At 41.6% G+C, this 14,882-nt stretch overlaps 1 protein-coding gene across 2 annotated transcripts in view; it reads right to left on the reverse strand.

Annotated features, from left to right (window-relative positions):
* SPSB4 (splA/ryanodine receptor domain and SOCS box containing 4) overlaps nucleotides 1-14,882 on the reverse strand; it is an 83,992-nt gene that overhangs the window by 63,735 nt on the left and 5,375 nt on the right. The window contains exon 1 of one of the 2 annotated variants that reach the window (XM_063408406.1): nucleotides 1,950-1,974. The exons of the other annotated variant lie outside the window; for it this stretch is intronic. The gene's annotated coding sequence lies outside the window, so the exon portion shown is untranslated. Of the gene's footprint in view, nucleotides 1-1,949; nucleotides 1,975-14,882 lie in introns of those variants that run through there. 2 annotated transcript variants of the gene reach the window in all.

Genomic DNA, 14,882 nt, shown 5'->3' on the forward strand with positions numbered 1-14,882 from the left:
CCACATTCCTGTCAGCGTGCTGAGGGGAGACAGCTGGGGAAGTCCTCAGTGCATCCTGCTGTATCACTTCCTGATCACATGAGAAACTCAACTTGGCACAGATGTTTGCCTGGCAAATCACCAAGAAATTATAAACACCGAATTGACTCACTTGGCAAGCCACAGACATTCTTCCTCATGTGCCCCAAACTGTAACATAAATAGGCTGCTAATAGATAGATCAGTAATTCAGAGGAGTAAAATGCACCATTATGAGTACCTTGACATACACACAACTGTGCCTGCAGTTGAGTGTATATCAAGCTGGGATTCCCTCAGTAAGTGCTAGGATTTGAGGCTGTATCTTACAATATTAAGTCTTTCATCACAGATGAACACTACCACATCAATTCATTATATACTGGAATATTTTACCAAATAGCCTTGTATGGACATAGCATGGAACAACAGTGGAAAAATCTTACAGTTAGGCAGCTCTGATTGCTGGAGCTGAGTAGCAGGTGACATGAAGAATTTACATGAGGAGCAGCCTTGCCTCCCAACCCAGGCAGCAGCACTGTGAGCTCCATGACGAGCAACTCATCCATGAAATCCTGCTGGCAGTCACAACAGCCCCCTTGGTGCCTGCAGGAGCAACATGTCTCAAAGGCCAGACCATCTATTGCCTTGCCTGTGTCCTGCCCTTTCACACCAAGCAATGGCAGAGACCCAGCAGAGGCACAGAACAGCAGGGAAGCACCACTCTGCCCTCCAGGCTACCAGGAGCTGCTCTTGGAGGGACACAGCTCACCAGGGCCCAGCCTGTCTCCACCAACAAAACCCTCCCTACTGCCACAGCTCACACACGCGCAGACAGAAGCCTCAGCAAAGTCCTCCTTGTCCCACTTCTACTACGGGATCTGCAGGCAGCTTCTCACACCAGCAGCCATGGGAAAGTCATGCACGTTCCTGTGAAGGGGAGTGACAAACAATTCATCTGGCACAGGGACCCCAGACCGGCCTCCTGTCTGCAGCACTGGGCGAACGCACTGCACAGCATTACCAAAACCTTGGGTTGGGGACCAAAGACTGTCCCTGTCAAACTCGTTAGTGTTCAACCCATTTACAGAAATATTTGGTTGTAAAACCTTCCTACCATCTCCTGACTTAATAAAAACTTGTCAAAGCACAGTGTCATTCGATTGCTTTTTTGCAATCTTACACCTCATAAAGAAACTTAGATTTCCTTGCCAAAATCTTCTCACCAGATACATAAATATTCAGAAATAGAAAGAACATTAATTTTCACTGTATAGCTTTGCTTTAAAGGTTTTCCCAAAACTTTGCTCTTCCAGTAATTTCAAACCACTACAGGAGTTAAAAGACAATAAAATATTTCAAACTGGCTTAGTATAGGACCTCTCCATTACACTGGTTTAGTGACCAACACTAAATTTCACCACTTATCCCTGTGTGAGAAGACTGTTAGTTTTTGCAGCCTAAATAATTTCTGTCTCACAGTTTCCCATTCATGCTGAGCTTTGTCAAGCTACAATGATTAGAGTAAATGTACTGTACAGGAACAACACAACTCCAAACAGGAAAAGTGTGTCAATGTCACTTAGCAGCATCTTCATTCAGACTGTTAAAATATTTAGGGAAATTATTCACAATAAAACCACAAATTACAATTACTACAGAAAGGCTTGCTGGGACATCACTTTGCTGTAATTAAATAGAGTGCATGTCTTAAGTTTGGTATGTTGCCATCAGTAGAACATAACTGATAAAAGAAACACGCTTTCGGCAAAGTCAGCTTTCAGCATTCAGGCTGTATTTCCCTCTGGATCACAAACTAGACACGCAGGAAGCTTGACAAACATGCATAAGAAACGACAACACAAACCCAGTTCAAAACTACATTAGGAACATGCTAAGGCTCAGGTTAATCCTCCTGAAATAACGCTTACCCAAAGAGTGAGAAGCAGAAGGTGAGTCCCAGCTAATGACAGTGACCAGTGAAAGTGGCTATCAGAAAAAGCAGCAGGGAAGGAGATTCCTCTATCCAACAGCATTGCCAATGTCTACAGAGCAGTTTTCACTCTTTCTGCTATTGGCCCTCATTCTTTTTTTCTTCCTGCAGCCAGACCTCAGTGCCACCTCCCCTGCCAACGTGGGCTTTGTCACCAGCCAGCAGGGACTCCTGAATGCCAAGAGAGGCAGCAGGAGGCTCTGAGCCACGGCCACTCCTCCGTGGGCACCAAAACTGCTCCTTCCCGGGATGCCTGAACAGAGCAGATACAGTGTCTGAACACTCGGAATGTAACTCCAGTCCCAAAGTCCCTACAGAAGGAATAGGAAGAAGAAAAACACATGATATGCTGTGCTGGGCAAATCGATGAAAAGGGTTTATAGATGTTCAAGGACAAGGACTTTTACCCCACCCAGACAATGTGAAGGCACAAGGCCCAGTGTCTGTCGACTTTGTTCCCAGTGTGCAAACAGCTACATAACCATGACAACACTGTTTTGAGGGTGATAATGAATTAAGCACATTTTTGGCACTTAAAAAGACTAGGTAGCTGGGATTCAACTACAGATCTTGGTATCCAACATTGTTCAAAATGGGCAATAAATCAACAATGTTGGCTTCCTTTGTCAAACTGGGAATATGCAATAACAACGCAACCAGACAAAAATGCTTGGCTATTCTAAGCTATCCTGAGCTACAGACAAAAGTCGATACTGCGTGCACACTTAGCAAGTGACATTTAATATGTGGGATGAACAATGCAGCAGTAAGTCATGACTTCTTCCATTCCTGAAAGGAACGCAAATCCTGAAAATCCCAAGGGCATTCCTCCATAAAGAGTAACTTGTTTTGTAATGTTACAAAAATGTAATTGTTTCAAAATTCAGGATAAGCTTGTTATTAAAAAAGACTGTGCATTTAGCTGCTTGGAATTAGAATAATCTGAAATACCATACCATCTGTACCATCTGACTTAAAAGCAGTTTAGTCATATGATGAAGAATGCAGAAAGAATCCTGAGTAGTAATGAATACAGAGGAATGTATATTTTTAAATACTTCCATCTACCGTGTTTTGGAACAGAGCTGACTTGAGGTTTTGGGTTGGTTTTATGCCTTCCTCTCTCTGCATGTGTTTCTGTAATTCTCCCCTTTCATGCTGAAAGTTGGTTTTAGATGAAGACATTTCTATTCTGAAGAAACATGAACTGAAAATACTTAAAGTCTGTAAACAGTTTTTCTGTGTAATCACTTCTCAGAACACAGCAATGCAATTCGAAAAACAAACATAGTAACACAATACAACAAACATTACTTTTTTTTACTATGCAAGTGCTTTTAAAACTAGCAATATTTCAGTTCTAAAGCTCCTGAAAGGAAACAGCACTTTTCTTTCCAGGGTATAAAACAGGAATACCCATGCAATTACCATAAGGGTACAGATATTCAAGCTGCTACATCCTTTCTACCATCCTTTCCTAGTCATTCTTCCCTTTTGTCTTCAGCCACCTGCATTCAAATGGCCTTGAAATAGGTCTGCCTCAGAAAACTAAAGTGAGTAAAAATCCAGTGTTTTATTTTGTCAGGTTGTGTTCAAATGAAAAAGCCCTCTGACCTAGAATATCAGACAGTTATGTTAATACTTGCTCTGGCAAAAGGAAAGAGAGGAAAAAAATTAAAATCCCAGAGGCAGAGCCATCTATTTAGGCAGCAGTCCAAACCATGGAGCAAATTTCCACAGTCACTTCAAGCTGCCCTAAGGGGCACAGCTGAACTTCATGTCTGAATTCAGCACAGGCATGAGCTTGTACTTACATCTTCCTTTCTCTTCAAAATCATTCATCTTTCACCCTTCAGCCACCCTTCTGTCACAGTGAATACCTTCCTGTTTTTCCCAAACAGCTGATGTGACAATTTTTAATATTCAAGTGTCAGGGTTATATTAAAAGGGCAAATTAACACACAAAAAAGGCTTATCACTAAATTGAAAATTATGTTTTCAGCTCCACTTGCATTTTACAGGATCACTGCCATTTTACATTTCCACTCACCATGCTTCACCAGGTAAGTAATACCAATAGGTGTCACACATGTGAGATTTAAAGCCCAAGGAATAATTAATTTTTGATATTGCAATTTCTCACCAGTCGTTACTAATCCTTTTTTTTTAGGCAATTCATTTTACATTTTACCTCTACAGCTTTGGAGAGGATCAATAGCCCTACAGCTTCAGTTTCAAAATCAGAACATCCATTAAGTGATGGCTTCGAAATGTTGCTGAATGCATTCCCACTGCCTTCCTTTTACTGCAGTTCCTTTTGCTGTAATGTGTACTGGAGCCAGTTGGCCTTTAAAATGAAACAAGTTAAAAAGCCATAAATGAGAAATACTCCTGGAAAGCATCATTCCTCAGTCTGGCCAGTTGCAAATCCCAGGGAATGTGCCAGAGATGATCCCTGAGCAGACTGAGGGAAGGCCTGCAGAAGGTAGAAAGGGGCAATCAGAGAGATGAGAGCTCCTCTGGCTTGACAGAATTGTTCACCAGAACTTTACTGCAACTGCAGAAACTGTAATAGCACATGGGACTGAAAATTTGGCCCCTCAGCTCAAGCTTCATTCTTTGATTGTGTCAGTGTTTCCCAAACTTGGCAGGCCTTTGTAGATCATGAGGGAGCCTCGGTCTGCAACTGGTTCTCCAGGGGCAATTCATGGTAACGATGGGGATAAGGAGGAGCACTCACTAGTGGCACCTCTGTGGGCATCTACAACATCCCCAGGCTGCTGGAGATTTGCCCCACTCCACAAGAGATGCCTCCACTCTCCCTGGGCCTGTCTGTACATTTTGCAGTGGATGATCCTAGGGCCTTGCCTCAGTATCATTTATAAAAAGGCATTCACTAACAGCTTAACATTTGCAATGCTTCTGGAATGACCAGGATACTTTTGTCATCTTCTTTTCCATCGAAGTCTTACTTTGTTTAATTCCCATTTGGATTGAAGCAGCAGTGTACAGACAATACCAGTGAGATGTGCTCAGCTGAGGCAGCCCATCAGAGGCTGTTCCTGATGTGACCTGGATGACTTTAATGCTTCCAGCAGTGCTGCAAAAGTCCAGTGACACAAAGATACCGTGCCTCCGGCCAAACACAACAGACAAGAGCTGAAGATATTCTTCCCCCTGTGAACTGAACACACTGATGTAGAAGAGATGCCTCAAAGGCTGCCTTGGACAAACCACATGTGGACAAAACGCACACAGGGGTCAGGCCAAGTCCCCCCACTCAGGGCTGCACAGTGAGAGGGGGAGGGCAAGGCTGGAGGGAACCCAGCCATTGTTCTTGCACAAACATGCAGGAGATGAATGCATGAGAACGAGTTTGATGCTGAACAAAAGCGTATTTTGTTTAATAGGAAAATAGACTTACACAATCACACCATCTGTATCCCTCCTAATCCTTCCCCCTCAGCTACTTCAGTCAATAGCCACCCTCAGCCAAATCTGACAGAGCAGCAGCAGGCTCCAGAGTAAGTTCCTACAGGACAGGACACACATCCTGGAAGTGAGCACATGGAACATCAGGCTGGGCTGCGAGGCCACATCTTGCCAAGAAACCCTGATGAGAACGGGCTCCCATCACAACTGTAACTGCAGGCAAAGTGTCCTGAAGATTTCATGTCAAGTCAGCCACAAGACACAAAACCAGGAAGCAATGCTTCATCAGTCCCACAGTTCCCTTTTAAACAACAGAAATTAAGTAAACACGCTTCACATATGTTAAGGAAACATCATGACAAAATCAGATTGCACAGCTGATTCTGTATTTCCCAGGTGAGCTAACAAATCGAATTTCTTTGGAGTGCTGACAAAAAGACAAAATGACAAAACTTCCTGTTAAACAAATAAATGCTTTTGCAAAATCCCACATTTCTTAAACAACAGCAATGAATTTCATCTGTTTCAAACACCAGCCACTGCTAAAGCCCATCTGTCACTAGAGAACAATTGCACAGACAAGTGCGGATGATGGAGAAAGTAATATCATAAAAACAAACTGCCTAAGCTCTAAGCAACAAACCTGATTTTCCTCACACTTATAAAAGCTATCCCATTTAACCAAGTAGTATTTCTGTGTCTGTTTTTTATTAATTTAGGAAATAGAGCACTTGGTAATGCAGGAGGCTGTGCAAGGGCTTCAAGGAGTTAAAGATTCACAGACAGTGAATGTCAAAAATGTCAAAAATCTGACTCCTGAAGACAAAAAGAACACCTTGGTGAGAACCCAGAATGGGTCTCACAGTGGTGAATCATAGAATGGTTTGGTTTGGAAGGGACTTTAAAGATGATCAGGACTTGGGTTAACAGCATGAAGCTGAGTAAGGGGAGGTTCAGGTTAGATATCAGGAAAGTGTTTTCACCCAGGGGGTGGCTGGGCACTGGAACAGGCTCCCCAGGGAAGGTCACAGCACCAAGCCTGCTCGAGAAGCGTTTGGCCAACGCTCTCAGACACGTGGTGTGACTCTTGGAGTGTCCTGTGCAGGGCCAGGAGTTGGGCTTAACGATCCTGTAGGGTCCCTTCCAACTGAGGAGATTTTGTGGTGTTAAGATTTAGTTCCAATCTCCATGCCATGGTCAGGGACACCTGTCCTTAGACCGGGTTGTTCAACCTGGCCTTGAACACTTCCAGGGACAGGGCATCCACCAGTCCCTGGGCAGCCTGCTCTAGCCAACTCCTTATCCATGGGGTGATTCTTTCATCAAATCCATGTCTCTCCAGTTTAAAAACAAAGATGTCCTGTGGGACAGTGTTAGATACTTTGCATAAATGCAGGTAGATTATATCAGTTGCTTTTCCCTGACCCACCAATGTCATAATCTCCCCATAAAAGGCCATGAGATTTGCCAGGTACAGTCTGGCATCAGTGAAGCCCTGCTGGCTGTGTGCAAGGCAATTTTCTTTTTGGCTCTTTCATTATCTTAGAGCCAGATTAAGCAGAAAGGCTGCTTTTTCAAATCAATACTGTTCTGTGGAGAAAAACTGTAACAGACTTGGCAGTGTTAAAATCAGACAGGGCCTCCAACTAGGAAAAGCCACGGTGAAAGAAGTTGCTACTTGGAGTAGCATTTAGATCTCTCTGTAACTGACCTAACAACATACATCCGCAAAGAAATTCATGCTGCAAGTGCCAACAATTCCAGGTATTTCTGACCACAGGAAAGTACTTTAAAAAACCCACACCAGACTTCCTAATAGAGTTATGGATAAAAATAAATCAGCTTTGTGCCTGCTTACAGGACAACTCTCAATACAAACTGTGATCTGTAAGCTCAAACACAAGGCCTGTATTTCTAAAAATAACTTTACACTGTAGTTCCCCCTACTAAGCAGTCTTCTGCAGGGAATTTTCTTTTAAGCAGCATTTTACTTGTAACAATTAATTACTAACTTTATTTCCTTCTTTAATGCATTGGATGAAAAGGGACAAAAAAAAGATTGAAAGTTATTTAGAAGAAAACTGTACCAAGATGCAAGTTTTGATAGGAATAAAAATATACTAGCACTTAATCTTTAGGTGTACTGCTGCTGAAATGAAATGAGTAACATGTTCTGGAAACCTTGCAAAAGCTATATTTAAAAAAATAGCATATTCCAATTAATCTTTGCACAACCCTCCCATATTTGATATGATTGCAGACAACCTTCTGGACCTGATCTAAATCTGCCAGACTCTGATTCTCCAATAACTCAGGCAGGGAGCTGTTCTGCCCTGGAGAAAAATGTGTTCAGTCTAAATTTGGATCAACAGTACCTCAGACAAAGAGAAAGCACATCAGTAATTACAAGTTAAGCTTCAGCAACAGGTGGAATATATTGAAAACACAGTGCTCAGAGTTTTTAGTTCTGGAAAAACAAAACCCTAGATTGTATTGGGATATACAGACCATCTTGATTTCCAGCATGACAAAGAATAAAAGTAACACTTAGAAATATCTTTAAAAGTAAAGGACTACCTCCAGGAAAACAAGTCATCTTCCCACCAAGTTATAAAAACTACAACACACTGACCTCAGTATGGCTTGCACTCCTGAACAAATACTGGGAAAATTACTCCTTCTTCAACGTCATCAGAGCTAAACTTGTTTTTGTTTACTACATCCTCAAAAGCAACACAAGTAGCATAACATGAAGTAGATTTATACAAAGATCCTTCCAGAACCATTTGAACTAACCAAGATGTTCACTCAAGCCTAAATGCAAACTCGCATTTCTCAAATAAACTATCATTTACTGCTGCAAAAGACTTGTAAGACATGTACAATCCACACCATTGTTGAATGTAAAACCATGTGGGACACTGCACAAACACTACAAATAGTTTCAGAGGAGGAAAGCAAATCTTTTGGCCAACAGGTTAAGGAAAAAGAAAATCTAAGGATACTGGAAATCTGAGGGGGTTTAAATTCCAACCATACTTTGAACAGATAAACTGTTCCCTGAAGTGCTTTCTGGACACAGAAATTGCTGCAAGAATCATGGGATCAAGAGCAGTAGTGCATTTTCACATTTAGCATGAACTCTGTCACAATTCACAGTGAAGAGATCAAAAATAGAGGCAAGTTTGAAGAAAGTTAATTTATACAGTATGAAATTTTAATGGAGCATTAAAACCCATTAACACCCCTAACCACCTGAAGAATCTCTCTCATGAACAAAGGTATTCCTCCACAGTGAAGGCAGGAATGGAAAACAAAAGTATTTTCAATTGCCCCACATATCATCTTCATCACATCTAGAGCAAATGGCTTTTTGTTACAATCCGTCTTTCTAGTTTCCCTTTCCTTTTCATCCCTTTCCCTTCTTTTCCTGTACATCCCACTGTCAGTTTCCTGAATACTGGGAAGCCCCATTTGGCTTAAGATTTTACCCATTTTTAGCATCCTTTTAAGATATTTACCTCCCCACCTGGCACTACTACAAAGAGAAGCATATGGAAGCACACTCAACCCTCACCTTTCATTAGGTAGCAGACTCATGAGCAATTATCAGAATACATTATCATCTCATTAACATGGGATAATCAAGGGGAGCAGAAAAAGTAGATGTAGTGTCAGGCTCCTCTCTGAAATTCTCCTAAGGGAAAAAACCCACCCGTAAACACAGATCTAAATTTCTGAAATTACTGCATGGTTTTAATGCCAATCTGTATAAGACACTGCAACTTCTGATACTGCAGAAATAACTTATATCTATACAAAAAACTGCAGGCCAGGACCAGAATGAATGACTTAAAAGTTGGAAAACAATTTGTTGAGCCAGTAGTTGTAAACACAAGAGCTGAGCCTTGCAGAGCTCCAGGCTGTCCCAATACCCAGCAGTCAATCCTGCTTGTGCTGCAGTGGTTTCTGATGGGTGGGCTCCCCAGTACCACAAGGATCTGCAGGATTGAAGAAATTGGTTCCAGCTGAGGCCACTCTCCTGTGCTCTGAAAAATACAGGATACTGTAACATAACCCCCATCCTTGCTGGGAAGGGAAGGGATGTCTTCAAGGAAAGCAGACAGATGGACACAAACTCCGTGCTGCCACCTGACTCCCTATTTAACATCCCTTTCCCTGTCCCCTAGTGACACATGCTGTGAAGATAAAACATTGGGTAGGAAAGAGAATGCACCAGGTCCTGGTGGAGGGACAGCGGTGGTACCACTGGGAAATGCAATTCCCTTGCTTGGGAACCACAGGGGAACCACAGGGCACAGAGAAGACAGTGTGCTCCTCTCTTGATGGAGGATTCAGAGTGATCCAAGCAGGAGGGAACTTCCAACACCAATAAAAAAATAAGATAGTCAGGCTCCATTCAGCTGCACTGTGCAGAAATCACTGTGTGATTTATGACTTCTGCCAAGCCCCAGCTGCAGAGAGGGAAAACACCACCCCTGTGTGTGCCCCTCATACTAAGCACACCCCATCTCGTGTCTGTGGAGAGACCATGGCTGCCTGCTTCACAGACACAACATTAAAGGAATTAATTCCTAAGGCAGTGGGAAAATACTACATGGGAGAACTTCCAAGTCACAAATTCTGCTTACTTAAGCTAAGCTGCTTAATCAAGTTAATTGAAGGAATTAAAAAAGCATCTGGAGAAGAACACGTTCACCAGCCAGTCCCGAGTCACTCCTGAGCTGGTGTTACCATTCTGGGAGCCAGTTCCCCTGCTGGCACAGCACAATCTATCATCAGCCATTACACTGATTACCATCCATTAGTTTGGCTAAGTACTAATGAATTCAAACCTATTTTTGTAATTTATTTACAAGCTATGCACATACTGGGTTATGAAGCACATATATATCAGGCTTTGTGTTAACAAGAGAAATGTGGCTGAATATTAAAGAGTTGCACGTTAAAAATGACCAGTAGAAGTAATAACTCTCCTCACAAGGAATTGTTTGTGGAATTTTTTTTGGCAAAACAAGCAGGACAGAAGCTTACAGCCTTTAAAAATACAACTGGTTAATATACAGGGGAAACAGGTAAGAACCCACAAGAATGACAAGTTTTAAGTATCAGTCCCATAAATATAAAATTCAATTAAAATGTCATTTTAGCAAACACTGAGAACAGAGTTGGGACTCTTACAAAACAATGGTTTTTCTTCCCTGCTATTAAGGCAGGGTGATTAAAATGAAAGATGATCCTCTTTATTTCAAAAGCTAATTATTACATGTAATGAAATTTCTTCTTGTACCATGAGACTGAACTGAATTCTACCAAGACCATCAACCTACACATCGTTGCTGTGATAAAGTAACTGCTTGAATTTTTCCTTACAATCCTATTTCTACAATAGACTATTAGGCTCAGCTTTGATTTCAGCACACCACATTCCTGACCACTATGGAAACCAAATGCAGAACAGCTGTGGAAGCAAACCCCCCTGTAAGCAAATGTTCAAACCAAAAAAAAAATTAAAAGTAAAAAGTCCCTCATGAAAACCCCTTCACTGGGAATTCTGACAAAAGCTAAACTGCCAGTTTAGCCTTGGCTTAAGGATTATCCAGAGGAAGCATCCCACACACATTTTTCCCAGGAGGTGTAAAGAGATGCCTGCATTTGTTAAGTGCCCAGATTTTCTATTCTGCCAGCCAGCAGTGCTCCGGAGGAACTGAGCTGTTTGCTACGCTACTGCTTCCTGCATTGCTAATTCAGACGTCTAAATTTAGATGCCAGGTTTAGCCAATGGTTTTTCCACTTCTTCCAATAGTTAAAACAAAAAGGAGAACAGTTCTGCATCAATTAATTATCTTCACCCATGTGCAGAAGAAAACATGATGTCAGAATTACACACACAGGAATTACATCCCCAGCCTCTAGCTACAGGGTGAGAGAAACAGTTTCTGCTCTTCTCCTGAATGACTGCACACCAGGCAGCACTGAGTCACATTTCTGTCTAACCCTGGGCACTGCCCACCCAGGCTCCCAAGATTTTACCACAGGGAAAACAAAATCTAAAAGTAAAGGGGGGCAAAGGGGGGGGGAGCAAAGGAGGGGGGCAAAGGGGGTAGGTTGGATTCTGCATTCCCAAAGACCTCCTGCTGCCATGTCCTCTATTAGCAGGATGTGGATGGAGTAAAGCAGTAAAAGCAAGCTCATCAGTCACTCTCACGTCCCCTGAGTGTTGAGACATTTCACTCTGAATTTCCCTTTGGTGTCTTTTTCCAGCAGTTAAACTGCCATGAACTAAAACATATGCATTTTTTCTTCCCTTGCACTATTATTCACCATTGCTAGACAGAGGTGTATTCAAGTGAAAAACTATTTGATTCTTGTTACTGGGTCTATGAGCAAGGAATGCAAGCCAATGATCAATGCTAAAGGTGACTCACTTAAAAAGCCCCAATTATAATAAACTGAAAGCCCACTGTATCCCTAGACATGGACTCAAGGCAGCAGCCTCATGCACTCCCTCCCATCCCACTGCAGCTTATGGAGGTGAGGGAGGTTCTGCTGCCACATCACTGCTGACTCCTCACAGGAGCTGAGCACCACAGGAGGAGGACCTTGCACCAGTTCCTGATGGTTCCCTTCATGCACCCTGCCTGTGAGGTCTACTTTAACCCCGTTTCATTTTTTAAATCCTGACAAATACTTAGCCTTAGTCCCTTTGACAAATTAATGACTTTTTTCTCCATCAGCTTCAAAAACTGCTGTTGAATGCTCGTCTCTTTCCCTGTCCACACTTCAGCACATTGCTACCAAGAGATCTCACAGGTGAGCCTCTCTGCCTTCTCTCCACCCACACACTTCGTTTCAAATAACACTAACAGGAATGCTAAAAAATTTAAAAACAACGAGGACATATTCCAGGTCTCATGCTCATGCTTGTTTAATACATCTTGTTTTATTTGAACTCAAAGGATAAGATACTGCACGTGTTGTAACAAATCCTTCCTGAGCACATTCTCACATCTTTGGTAGATGATCATTGCACTCGCAACTGCATCTTAGTCTAAACAAGTCAGCAGTGAACTATGTGCAAGGTTTTCTAGACTACTGAAACAGTTACGTCAGCACTGACAAAGTACAAAGGAACTTCTTGATGTGATAATATGTTAAATAATCACCGGCTTCAATGTATCATTTGCCTTTGAATACAAAAGATGATAGAAAATCCACCCTTTTTATCTTGCAACATCAAAACCAAAGGACTCCATAAATATTTAGTGAATGACCAGCACACTTAGAAGTGAGAATATCACAGCAAATGTTGCCCAGATGTTAACAGCATCAGAGGCTGATGATGCTGAAGTGCAAGGATAGTTAGGTGCTGGAACAAACCAGATGTAACACTAATATGCAGCAACACAATAAAATGAGGTTGGGATGACAATGTTTCTGTCTTTTATAGACTTCGATGTGCCACCATCTTTAGTTCAAACAACTTCTGTCATCTGACATGCTTGACAACACTTCTCAACAACAAGGAACACAGTATTTTGATTTCTTTATGCTGCATCATAATTTTTGAAAGCAGGATGACAATGCACCTGAACCTCCTTGCAGGGTCAGACACGCAAAATGTGCTCCACAGACTTTACTGAAGCATGGGATAAAAATATCAAAGGTCAGAATTTAATTTATTATTCTCAGGTTTAGCACATGCCCAGAGGTGCACTGCTGCTGCTCCTTTCCTAGGCAAAGAACAAAGTAATGGCCCTGCCCAAGTGAACTAGTTGGAGCCTCAAATTACCCTAAGTCTCTGAAAGAGTTCAGCATGTGCTCCTATCACACTCTCAGATTCTCAAATTAAATCCAAGCAGACTAGTGATAAGCCATGAGGAACAGATACTTAATTCCCCATGCAGATGTTACACAAATTTGAAGTATCTCCAAGTACACCTTTTTACACGATAAATTAGGATTAACTTTCAAGATAATCAAACAAATGAAGTAGTAAATTTTAACTTTAATGGGCTTTTTTTTTTTTAAACTCAAGAAAGCGTCTCAGCCAGAAAATACCACAAACAGCACCATAAGGACCAGGTTTCAGTTTTAACTCTTAAATCGCCAGGTCAGCTACACTGAATTTTGAGATTATTTATATCTTGAGCCGACAATTCACATAAATGGAGTAAAATACAGGACACACTACAAAATTATATGCAATTACATCACTGAGCAAGGAATAAAAGTACAAACAAATTAACATGTAAACTTTATTTTAAAGCAACCATTCACTTCACACCACTGCAACAATTCTGTTGTCAAAAGCAAATGACAGCAGAGCTTATTCTGGAAACGGGGTCTAAAACACTGTGAAAACAAATTTCAGAAGTAATGGTACTGGCCTCCAGATTACAGAGTGTGCCAAGCTACCTTAAAGTCATTCTCAAAACAAGAAACTGTTTGTAATTTCACCATAATTTAACTCAAAAGTAGTTAAACCTCAAAATTCCATTTACCACTTAAACCAACTATTTCTTTGGCTATACATATAGATTTGGCTGTCATGGAATTTTCTCATGTGAAGTAGTACAATCCTTGTTGACAATACTGTTAATTTATTGCTTAATTTTGTGTGGTTTCTATCATGAAACAGTTTAATTAGGAAATAAGCTCAATATTTTTGAGAATTAGTCCAGTGTTTAAAGACAACAGCCAACTTTCTTCCAAGCCATTTTCATCCTTCCAGAGCAAAACTATTGCTTAGAATATTCTTATAGAAAAACAAAGAACTAACACACAACTCATGACTATGCACTATCCCTCAGGGATTTCTGTGGACAGCACACTCTCAGTATGAAATGTAGCACTGATGTAAATACTTTGTGCAGCGTGGCTCTTTTTTAAAATTATGACCTCCAATATCTAATGGGAAAAGGCATCCTTCTGCTGGAGGCAATTTGTTTCTGCATTCATTTGAAGAAGAGATAGAGGAGAAGCAGTTAAAATTAAATGATAATTAAGTACCTAAACCTTTCATCAGATATGAAAAATCACACCTTTTTCCATGCCTAAAGCTATACAAGTGCTCTTGCGTGATTAACGCTCCTTAAAAAAGCAATTCTAAATATGTTGATTTTTAAACATTCAAGGAACGCCCTTTTTAACAAGGGCTACATGAGGCTGCTGCTGTGAGGTGTAGATGGAGCTTGAACAGTCTCTTGGCACTGGCCTTGGTCTCTTGGTACTGGCTTTGCCTGCCCCTCTCACAAAGAGCTGGGCCATACTCAGGTGCCAAGCAGAAAAACTACAGAAGAAATAAAACAGCAAAGCCAGCTGTCAGCAGTGCCTCTGCTGCCTCAGCACAAAGGAGTCCCAGGCTGTCCAACCTCTCCACAGGGAATTCCCTCAGCAGCTCCCTATCCCAGCAAGG

This window comes from Prinia subflava, chromosome 11 (genome assembly GCF_021018805.1).
Source record: "Prinia subflava isolate CZ2003 ecotype Zambia chromosome 11, Cam_Psub_1.2, whole genome shotgun sequence".
NCBI classification, from domain to species: Eukaryota; Metazoa; Chordata; class Aves; order Passeriformes; family Cisticolidae; genus Prinia; species Prinia subflava.